This window comes from Pinus tabuliformis, chromosome 8 (assembly GCF_031772625.1).
Source record: "Pinus tabuliformis cultivar Carrire ecotype Pingquan chromosome 8, CPIR1, whole genome shotgun sequence".
NCBI classification, from domain to species: domain Eukaryota; kingdom Viridiplantae; phylum Streptophyta; class Pinopsida; order Pinales; family Pinaceae; genus Pinus; species Pinus tabuliformis.
Window position 1 is genome coordinate 341,701,422 of NC_142294.1, and position 12,271 is coordinate 341,713,692.

Sequence of the window (12,271 nt, forward strand, 5' to 3'; positions counted from 1 at the left end):
TATGGTCATGGTCTCCTAGGCTAAATGTGTATTGATTCTTAAATTATTTAATAGCAAACATTTTGATTATGTACATGTGCAACTTACGATGGAACTGTATGTGCTTCATTGCCTATATGCAAGTGTTTCAATACAAGATATAGTTGTTCACGATTATACTTTGGGTTACATAAAGTAGTCTTGGCCTCTGGCCAGCTAAATATTGCCTACCCTCTACCTTATATCTATTTAAGTTTTAACAGTGGAAATAGTTTGTCTTGAAGATCGAAGAAAAATCAAAGGATGTTAGTCCTAGCTGAAAGTAAAGACTAGCAATCTATTTTCATTTTCTGCTAAATAGTTCTCTACCAAAGAAACCAAATTTTTTGGTTACCTGTAATTATTCATAAGTTGAACAATTGTCAAGCAGCACAATGCCTACTTATCTGCAATATAATTATCCAGCAGAAAATAATGTGACTAGCATGCATTTGAATGCAATTTACCAATTTTTTAACCTTAAACAGTCATGTGAGTACTCGATAACATAAATAAAAAAATAAATATAACATGTCCTCCTACTGACACAAGATGTGAATTGATACTCTGTTTCAATTTCTGAGATGAGAGAATTACTTATGAGAATATTTAAGATATCTGCACATTTAGACTGAGGTGGAATTCATCAAATGTTTAAGTTCCCTCCCTCCCTTCAGAAAACCGAAACATCAATCATTTATCGGTCGCCCGAAGGATGAAAACATAGACCCACGGAAAAAAGAAGTAAAATATTGAACAATCTACCTGGCTAGTGGGTAGGTGAAGCAGATGATAATTACTACTGAAAACACTATAAGTCCCATCCATCTATTTGATTCCATGATCTCGATATGCCCATGCCCTATCCATTTTTTTCGGCCGGAAAAATAAATAAATAAATAAACACCTGAGAAAATAGAAAACCATTGGAATTAGATGTATGAAATCAAATATTGTTAATGATTAACATATAGCATCACAAAATAGATACGACAATGTCAGGTTTCTTGTACATTCCAATCATAAGGTGCTTTAGAATAACAATTTAACATCTGGTAGAGTAGATGAAATGAGAATACTATGAATTGAAATATCTACAAACAAGATCCATGAAACATTCTTCCTTCTCGTAGCATACCAAGAGCCATTCATGGATATGCTCATGATCCCATGATGTTTATCAACTACTATGATTCCTTCTAACATACATACCCCACTCTCAACACTTCTAATTAATGAATATGGTTGGTTAGGACTCTGTGAAATGAATCAAGACCAATTTCTCTAATTAATTTAGATGTAAGGTATCAATCTACACGTACCTGGTCATCTGGAAATAATATATTGATGTGCAAAGCAGCTCACAAATCACAACATATCTATTTCATGCCCTGTAAAAACTTTTAAACTCAACCACTGAGATAAAATAATGAAATTAAACAGCATTTTGAACTGTTAAAAATAGAAGGAACAAAGGCCAAGTACTATGTAATCCACACAGTCCACCAAGTGAAAAGGCTAGCTGGCTTTGAGCTGCATCTGTGGCTCTAGGAATATCAGTGACTATCCTGAGTGAGATCACCAATACAAAATCAAAAATTATTATTTATTCAACTTATTGACCATTATCTTAAAACAATTGTAAATAACCTAGTAGAATCCAACATAGTTCCATTTAATCTAACATAAGAATGTACAAATATATCTAATCTGTAAGAATATCAGTTCCATTTAATCTAACCTAAAGATAGTATAAATCTATCTAAACCTCGAAAATATCTATTGACACATCCTCCCCTGATGATGGACTCACTTGGTAGTCCGAAACGTTGGGTTCATAAAACTCTACAACAGGTCATTCCTCCTCTACCTAAAACTATCCTCACCTATATGGATTCATTATTTAAAAAAAATCTCGGTTCAAGAGTTTATCACCTTAGGTAAAAACAACTAAAAAAGTAAAACAATTAAAAAAACTAAAAAAGTAAAACAATTAAAAAAACTAAAAAAGTAAAACAAAACAAATTAACCTCACAAGCTAGAAGAGACTAATCTTAACTAAACCTAAAACCAAAAAAGTTTAGACCTAAAATGATTCATCTTAACTTCATGTTATCTTTAAGATGATGAAAAAAAAAAATTACTAAAACAAAAAATATTAACCTAGTAAACTAGAATACATTATTCTTCATCAAACCTATTAAAAAAGCATCTTAATATAGAAGAATATATCAACTTAAGCAAAAGACAAGAGAAAATAAATAAATAAACCATCTTAACCTAATACACTATGATATAAATTCCTTAACCATTAAAGTCCACAAAAATACATGATGTATTAAAGCCAAATGAAAATTAGAGTAGTTCCAACTGAGCTACGATCTATCCATCAACTAGCTGCAAACCTCAAAGAGATACCAAATTATAAGAAAAACTATGAATAAACTCCCATTACCAATACCAACCAGCATTATATCCATCTTTATCAATCTATTTTTAAGCTGGGTGCAAAGTTCACTGAGATACCAAATTTAAAGAACTACCAGACAAAGCATAAGAAATTGATAAATGAAAACAGCGCAGGCTAACTGGAAACATTGTAAGACATTGATCTATAAAAGCATAGCCAAATAAAAAGCAGGTACATGAGCCAGAGGTTTACTTTTTCATTTCAATCCAAAATAATAAAAACCATTTGCAAAACTGCTATGACAGAAAATAATTTTTGAACTGAATTGGACAGAAAAAACACATCTAAGGATGGCACATGCATTTTTCAGTAGATTTGCAGCAACCTCAGCTCAACCATATATTAACAACCAATTTGGACACTAAATTGGTGTCTTATCCCCCCTTGTTTGTCAGACAAGGGATCTCATCCACATAGCAATTTGACTGCTAAAGTATACCATACATGTTAGGGAACCTATCTACTTTTTGTACATTGACGAATCAACCAAATTTGAATCTGAATCTACTGAAAACTTCAAAATATGTATCATAAAAGTAGCCTAGCGTTTATTGTCCATTATCCAAAACTTCTTCAGAATCTTAATTGCTTACTTACCCGTGTTCGAGGACCAGCTCACCTCAACTCAGCCAAACCTCCAAGACCAAGAAATAATACATGTCAACTTCACTTGTCAGTTACTTATTGCACCATGGGATAGAGTTTTTTAAACTAACTGTTAGGACCAGGTAATCTACATACAACACAAATATAAGCATATCAAATTTATCATAATCAGACAAATAATAAAATTTAGGACCTACAACAGTCTTAGTGATGCCCATAATCTGTAAGTACTCATAAATCCATGAGTACCAAGCACAGGAGGCTACTTTAGCCCAGAAAGGGACTTCTTCAACTTGCACACATGGGTATCCCATCCTAACAAAGATATTATATTTGAACCCAAGCTGAAACAAAACCATGAATCACTCTTCCTGACACCTACATCTCTGACCTTGTCAAAATCCACTAAAGCATGCAGCAGCTCAAAACACTGTGCCAGTGTGCCCTTTAAGTACCTCGCATACCTCAGACCATGGAGCATATTTGCAGCAACCTCAGCTCAACCATATATTAGCAGCCAAGCTGGAGCCTAAATTTGTGTTTGAGGCCCCCTTGTTTGTGAGACAAGGGATCTCATGCACACAACAATTTGACCGCTAAATTCTACCAGACATGTTAGGGAACCTATATACTTTTTGTACGTTGACGAATCAACAAAATTTGAATCTTAATCTATTGATAACTTCAAAATATGTATCATAAAAGTAGCCTATGGTTTATTGTCCATTATCCAAAACTTCTTCAGAATCTCAATTGCTTACTTACCCCTATTCGAGGACCACCTCACCTCAACTCAGCCAAACCTCCAAGGCCAAGAAATAACACATGAGGTGTATGTCCTTCATGTCAACTTCACTTGCCAGTTTCTTCTTGCACCATGGGATAGAGTTTTTTTAACTAACTTTTAGGACCAGGTCATCTACATACAACACAAATATAAGCATATCAAATTGATCATAATCAAACAAATAATACAAGTTAGGACCTGCAACAGTCTTAGTGATGCCCATAATATGTAAGTACTCATAAAAAAAACAAAGTATCCTGAAAATTTGTTTTGTTGCACACATAATTAGTTTATGTTTGGACCCCCACAACCTAGTGGCCTCCTTAGAAGCTAAAGTGATGCACGTTCAAGTTATTAAAATTTAACACATAACAATCCTTTTTGTCCTCTTTTTGGGAGGTGCTACATTATTTGTGGGTGTGGAATGCTCATCACATTGAACACCCTCCTCATTATTTTTGTCTCCCATTCGTTGAAATTCAACAATGGTTTCCTGCCAAGGTTCAGGAATGACTATTGGATGATTTTGTGCAACAAGCAAATCATCATGTGCTTGTATCTCCTCTGCATGCTCACTCCTAGATGTTTCACCTGATTCCTAGACACAACACACTTTAACTTGTTATAATAACATTAAAACCTCCAATTGATTTATTTCATTATTAATATAATATTATAAAAAACTAACCTCAGATCCACAACCAGTAATAAATTTTTTCCCTCGATTTATCATGTGTTAGCGAAGACCTTGGGAACCATGTAATAAAGCATATTTTAGGTCTTCCTCTGAAGCTTCCTTTTGAAACTGGTGAACCTACATTAACAAAGATAATCATATCTATAAGGTAAAATAACTAATAAGATACAATTAACTCAACGTGACCATGGTTACTTTTCCTAAAATAGAAAATATAATAGATGGAAATATCACTTACCATACCACCATGAATACTATTATTCCACCGGAGCCTAATTTGTGAGATCCAATTTTTGACACCCTAGCTTGGGTTGCTTTTTTTATATCTCATAGGCATCTCTTAGCTCCTCCTTGTGCAAATGGTGTATAGTTTGGATTTCTAAGGACTTTCCTCTTAAACTTGGCATCTTTCATAAGTTCATCCCACGTCACTTGGTCTGTCATCCAAGCTGGACGTGGATACATCAAGTTTTTTGTCAACTTTGTCCTTAAATTGGACCTCTTTGAGTGCATGTATTTACTTGCAATCTGTAAAATAAGTTCCTTATCAAATCCAGGATTACCAAATGCTATTACTACATCTTTAAATAGTTCCTCTTTTTTGGCATTGGCTTGTTTCCTCCAATCCATTTGGATAGTATTTCCAAATAATTGTTCTGCACGACGAAAAACAAAGTGATAAAATTTCATCCTTGTTTCATCCTTCAAGACATTTCCTTCTGAAGTGAGCAAGATTGTAACTTCTTGCATTCCTTTTGTGGTCACTGATGATATTGTTGTAGTCTTGGGGATTGAGGAAGGTTCCCTTATAGATACATTAGGCACTGTACCTCTTACTTCCTGCATTTACATTGAAATTGTGGAACTATTAAGAACCCAACCAAAATATGAAACTATTTTTCATTTCTAAAATAATGATCCTAAACATAACAAATGAAATTATAAAAAAAATTAAATAATTTTACCTATTGATCTCTTGTAGGAGCTACACTCTCCAACAATGACATTTCCCATAACTCAATTTGTTCAATTATTTGTTGTCTGATTTGAACATTTGTAGGAATATCTGGTAGGAGCCTTAACATTCTTGTTTGTGAGTCTATAAGACTCCTCAAAGAAACTTGTTCTGGTCCTGGTGGGAGAATGCTGACTAAACCCACATTTGATGTAGAGGGCATGTTATGGGGTTCTGGTCTAGGTGTAGATGGCATAACATGACCCTCTATACCAACAGATTGTGTAAAGGGCATGTTGTGGGGTTCTGGTCAAGGTGTAGATGGCATAACATGACCCTCTATACCAACAGATTGTATACTTGTTGGAGTCACCCTAGAAACATCCTGCAAGGCATAAATATAAATAATAAGATGGAATAACAAATGAATAATGTTGAAATATGTAACTAGGTTCGGTCTTCATAATGACATATGTAATCACAATTCTATGTAATTTATGTAAAAAAAGGGAAAAGAAGATTATTTTTGTTATGACTGAGGCATGGGTTTCATGAACACATGAAGAAGCAAGTCCCATTATAGAATGACAATATCTTAGAAGACTCATTAAAATAAGGTCATGAAGGTGGCAAATGATCAATGAAATGTATAGTAAAGTTTCAAATAATCACGACAACCAAAATAATAATCAGTACAGATATGTGTCCATGAGGTATGTATAATAATATTATTTTAAAGGGTCCATCATAAGATGTAGTAGGGTTGAATTTATGGGTTTATATTTTAAAAAATACCCTAGTATCTAGAAACCTTAATCTTAAGGTATTTATTCCCTATGATTTGATTTCTAGGGCATGGGATAAACTCTAGAATGACATAAAGGGAAAAGAGTATGATCTAAGGTTTGAATTTAAGAAACCCTAAAAAGGCTTCTTGATTACATAAAAACCCTAAAAAAGTAACTTGACATCATGTTTTGGAATAATATATTGCTTGGGTTATGGATGGGGTGATCCATTTGAAGGCATGATGTAGCTCTTCGTAACACCTCATAAATCATGGAGTTGTTGTGCAAAAACTTTATTAAATATATTCCCTAGATTTCTCAACAAATAACATAATCAAACTCACATAAATAAATGGTTGAATCTTACATCTTGCATAACATTAGATATATATGGGGGCATTAATGATCCTTGCATGCCAACATTGGTTGTATTGAGGGGCATAAATGAATCCTACATGCCAACAAAATGCATGCTTAGTAAAAACACAAATATTAAAAAATATATATAGTGAAATAAGTTAACTAAATGCACAAAAATATTGATCAAGTTTTACCACTATCATTACCTTAGATGTTTTATAAGGTGTTATAGGGGTTGGAATGACTTTAGCGATTGCCTGCATTCCACAAACATAAATTAGCATAATATGATAAGGAATATAAGATAATTGAACATATAAAAGACAATATTCAAGCTTACCTCATGCATCATCATAGCAGTGTCTTGCCCTCGTGCATTTGTTAACATTTCCATAAAAGTAGTGAATATCATTGAATCCCCCATAGTAGCATCGGTAACACCCATGGGTACATTATTAAAAAAATACATAATAATATTGAAATAAGAAAACCTTGATAAAAAAAAGATAGGAAAATAGAATCAGTAACACCAAATATGTGTTGAGTGAGCATTGAAGATCTGTCCAACACTTTGAGGCAAGCTTATCAGAGTGTTCCAACAAGCGTTTAAGTAGTCACAAAAAAACTTTTGAAGTATCATTTTAAAGTTATTTCTAAAAACAAATCCAACCTCTAACTAAATCAACAACATAAATAATACAAATACCAAAAGCAACATAAATACCTAGTCTGCCATTTTGTATAGAATAATGTAATAGAAATCTACGAAGAAAAGTTTGTGGACACTAGTTAGGATCATTACGTAAATAAATGTTGAAATATATGACAACTTGTAAAACCATACAATTATTCTAAAATATGTTGGTTTAAACTTCTATGCCTGTAAGACTAATTTCATTGAGGAGTTCTCTGGATTATATTACAAAGGGTAATGCACTGTCTTAAATTGTTGTCGCATAATGCAAAGTAATCTCTGTAGAATATCTCCTTGCTGCCTATAAACATTACTTCACTATCTAATTGCAGCCACAATCAACTCCAAACCAGACCTTGCTTGCCTCAAAACCCCAGACCATACCTCAAGATGATTTTTTGCCACATAAAAACCTTAGGGGTGATTCGTTGCCACAAACAATCCCTTATAGGTGGTCCGCTGCCACAATTGATACCTCAGGGATGATCTATTGTCATCAACAGTGCCTCAGAGGTATCTTTCTATCTCAGAATTTCTTCATAGACATATTGCTACCACAGTGAAGCCTCAGATTTAATGTGCTGCTATAGATAATGCCTTAGAGATAGGCCAATCCCTAAAATAATGTCTCAGGGATGATTCGCTGCCCAGATAATACCTCAAGATAGTTTTCTACCACAGTTAGTGTCTGTTCGATCATTTATATAACAACATTCAGAAGTTGGATTCTCCTCTGAATATCTCAAAGACCCAAGCTACAAATATCATGGCTTGGTATTATACCTATGTGCAGATTTGTGGAGATTTGAGATATTCAGAGGAGAATCAATCATATTTCCATAACACCCCTCTAGAACCTATTTCATGCTAACGAATTAGAGTCTAGTGCCAAACACATGATCACATATCCAAGCAAAAGATCATCCCAGTGCATCTCCTAGAATGGTGGATATCAAGTGACTCAATGTGGCCATTTATTGCACAGAAGTTGAAAAATATAACAATGAGCCAATGGGGCATGCATTTTCATAAAAGGATGACCTCATTTCTCAAAACACACCCAAATGAAATTCCTGAGATCGCCCTTCCAGAAGACCAGCAGATAAACATCGCCCTAGCTCTGGCTGACAAAGGGTTGGTAGGACAATATATGGGATGCTGGCCCTCTAAAAAAACAACAAATGACTGGATCCAACGCAACTGGAGGCCCCAACTAGAAAATAATGTGATCTGCTATGTTGTCGGAAGAGGGTATTTCATTTTCTAGTTCACCTCCAAAGAATATCGAGACAGTTTTCAGAAACGGTTTGTATTTTATGGGAAATCAGGGTCTATATCTTAATAAGTCGACCCCCGACTTCGATCCCTCAATTGATACCCATAAAGAGGTCCTAGTCTGGGTTCGGCTTCCCAATCTTCTGATCCATTGTTGGAGCTATCACAACTTGCAGAAGATTAGAAATGGCCTAGGCCGTTTCATTGAGAAAGCAGATAACAAGGGCCAATATACCTGCGCAAGAATCTGCATGGAATTCAATCTGGAAGCTGGATTGCCCGAAGCGGTAAAACTTACAGTCAGAGAATGGCATCACTATCAAAAATTGGATTACGAGCAACTTCCTTTCAAATGCAGAACCTGTCACGAACATGGACACTTCCAACGAAATTGCCCAAAAGCTCGAACCAGGGACAAAGTGGACGAAGAAGGATGGAAAGAAATAAAAAAGGGCAAGGCAGTCCCAAAACCAACTGAGAAGAAAAATTCAGGGCCATTGGTGAAGCCCTGGCCTAAACCAAAAGCTAAAGAAGTTCCAAAAGAGGGTTCTTACTCTAAGGTAAAGACAGATGCCATTGGAACCCAAGAGGAACCAAAAGACCCTTCGAAGAAAGTGAAAGAAGCAGAGGCAAAGTCAACTCTTCCTCCATCAGAGGATGAAGAAGGGGAAAAAGAAGAAAACGAGGAGCGCATCAATCTGGGATTCGATTCTAAGGGAGATTCAGATAGATTGCATGTCACTCCTATCAAGTCGGCCAGGGGTCAAAAGTCTAAGAAGAAACAGAGAGAGGAACAAACTTATCTGGATGTTCTCTAAGGCTCTCAGAAAACTCTCAAACGAATGATGAATACTAGATCTAGGCGCAAGCATGGTCAGGCTCCAAAAGGAGCCACAACCTTCCAAGCCAGTAAATAGTGAAATACGTCTCCTGGAATTGCAGAGGGTTAGGTAGTAGGTTGAAAGAAGAAGCTCTGAAAGACATTGTAAGGATGTACTCGCCTGAAATCCTTCTCATCCAGCAGACAAAAGTGGAAGACATTCTACTCCTGCAAGAAAGCAAAGCATTTTGGCATAAAGGCCAAGGGAGATCAGTCAGTGCTAGAGGCGCCTCTAGAGGGATTGCCTCCTTTTGGGAAAGGTCCAAATATGATATGATTCATGAAGAATGTTGCCCCCATTGGCTACTCACTAAGCTCCTCCATAAAGAATCTGGCCACCAAGTAAGTATGTTCAATCTTTATGCTCCGGTTTTACCATCTGAGAAAAAAATTTGTTGGGACTCGCTCCAGTCCTATCTTTTCTTGCACAACCCAGAAAATAGTATTATTGCAAGTGATCTGAATGTTATGCTAGCTGCAGAAGAGAAAAAGGGGGGCTCCCTGGTCAGGGACCCAGCTAGAGAATGGGTTGAAGACCTCATTTTAGATTGGGAATTGGATGATATGACGCCCACATATGGGAAATTCACTTGGTCAAACAAAAGGATAGGCCCCGACCACATTGTTGCTCGTCTGGACAAATTTCTAGTCCAATCCTCCTTCTTGACTTGTGCTCTAATGGCCACCTCTAAAATTCTACCGAACTACACCTCTAACCATAAACCCATTCTTCTTGAGTTCTCCTTGAATGGAAATCTTGGCCCCATTCCCTTTAGATTCAGTTCTCTATGGATTCATCAAGAAGGATTCCAGGAGGTGGTCTCCGAGGCCTGGAACTGGCAAGTTCATGAAGGATCCCCTTTCTTTTTGTGGGAAGAAAAAATGAGGAGACTTAAAAGGGAGCTCAAGGAGTGGGCTAAAAGGTTGAAAACGCCCACCGCCAAAAGAAAGGAGATGCATGACAATTTAGCAGGCCATCAATTAACAATGGAGAATTCCGATGTAACTCAAATCCTTCTTCAAAAAGAAGTAGAGCTGCAAAAAGATCTTCATAGAGTAAGTAGGGATGAAGAAGAGTTCTGGAGACAGAAGTCCAGAAATCTTTGGTTACAGGTCGGAGACAAAAATACAAGCTACTTCCATAAGCAAGCTGAAGCATGCAAGCACTTCAAAACAGTAAATGAAATTCACTATCAAAACACTATGGTTAAAGATTTTGAAGGCATAAAGTGAGCAACCCACTTCTTCTTCAAAGATCTTTACTCTGCCTCAGAAGATCCTCCTATCGATTCTCAAACCTATTCGATTGATCTTATTCCTCACTGTGTTCAAGATTCTGACAATATTATGCTGACTGCTCCGATCAATATGAATGAGATTAAAGAAGCTTTGGATTACATGGATTCGGATAAAGCCTCGAGCCCTAATGGGTTCACTGTAAGGTTCTACCTGACTTGCTAGCCTACAATTAAAAAAGACCTTCTGAGAATGATCCATAAATCTCAGACCTGCACCAAGATTGGAGGCAGTACCAACTCAGCCTTCCTTGCCTTGATTTCGAAAGACAAAGGCACCACTGATTTCAGTAGATTCATGCCCATCTCTTTGTGTAATACAATTTATAAGCTAATTACAAAAATAATAGCCAACCATATTAAGAAAATTCTATCGGTCATCATCCCTGAAAACCAAGGAGGACTCATAAAAGGGAGAAATATTCTTGACAATATTGTGCTGGTGCAAGAAGAAATTCATTCAAGTTGTCATCGAAGAGAGAAAGGCATGGTGATTAAGCTAGATTTGACAAATGCTTTTGACAGGATGAGACATGATTTCCTATTTTCTGTGATGGAGAAATTTGGCTTCTCAAAAGTTCTCATAACTTGGGTGAAAGCTTGCATTGCCTCCCCTTGGATAGCGCCTCTGGTTAATGGTCATTCAACGGAATTTTTCCAGGCCTCGAGGGGGCTAAGACAAGGTTTCCCTTTGTCCCCACTTCTTTACGCCATTCAAGCTTCGGTGCTCAGCTTCCAGCTAGACTACTGTCAACAAATCCAAACTCTGCCAAGCCTGAGAGTGGCTCACAATGTTAAAGACATAAATCATGCCCAGTTTGATGATGATACATTATTGCTGGGAGTAGCTAGCATAAATTCTGCTAGAACGTTCAAGAAGGAGTTCGACATTTATAGGGAGGTTTCAGGGAGCAAGATTAACTATCTAAAAAGCACGATCTATGGCTGGAATTGCTCGATCAAATATTTGACAGACATAACAGGGCTATTAGAAATGGAAAAGAACCCTGACCTGGGAGTCATTTAAGTATCTTGGGATCCCAATCTTCAAATCAAATCCTAAGGTAGCTCACTGGATGCCCCTGCTAGACAAGCTAAAACTCAGAATACATGCTTGGGGAGCCTCATGGTTGAATAATTCCAGGAAGGTAATCCTTATGAAATCTGTTCTCATAAGTCTCCCAGTTTATTAGAACTCCGTTCTACTAGCCCCTAAAACCTTTATTAGTAAAGTGGATGGTCTCCTGAGAAGATTTCTACGGGAGGGAGGGAAAAATAATGAAATAAGGATCCATTTAGTTAATTGGGACATTATTAAGAAGCCATTCTTGGAAGGAGGTCTCCGAATGTGGGATCTCGCAGCCCAAAATCTTGCTCTGGGCTCCAATCTCCTTTGGAACATTGTTTCTATGAATCCTAGTTGGAGCAAGAGAGTTCTGTGGAAAA

At 36.5% G+C, this 12,271-nt stretch overlaps 1 pseudogene; it reads left to right on the forward strand.

Annotated features, from left to right (window-relative positions):
* Positions 1 to 88: 88 nt before the first annotated feature.
* Positions 89 to 12,271, forward strand: part of LOC149235540 (GTP-binding nuclear protein Ran1B-like) — a 45,029-nt pseudogene continuing 32,846 nt past the window's right edge.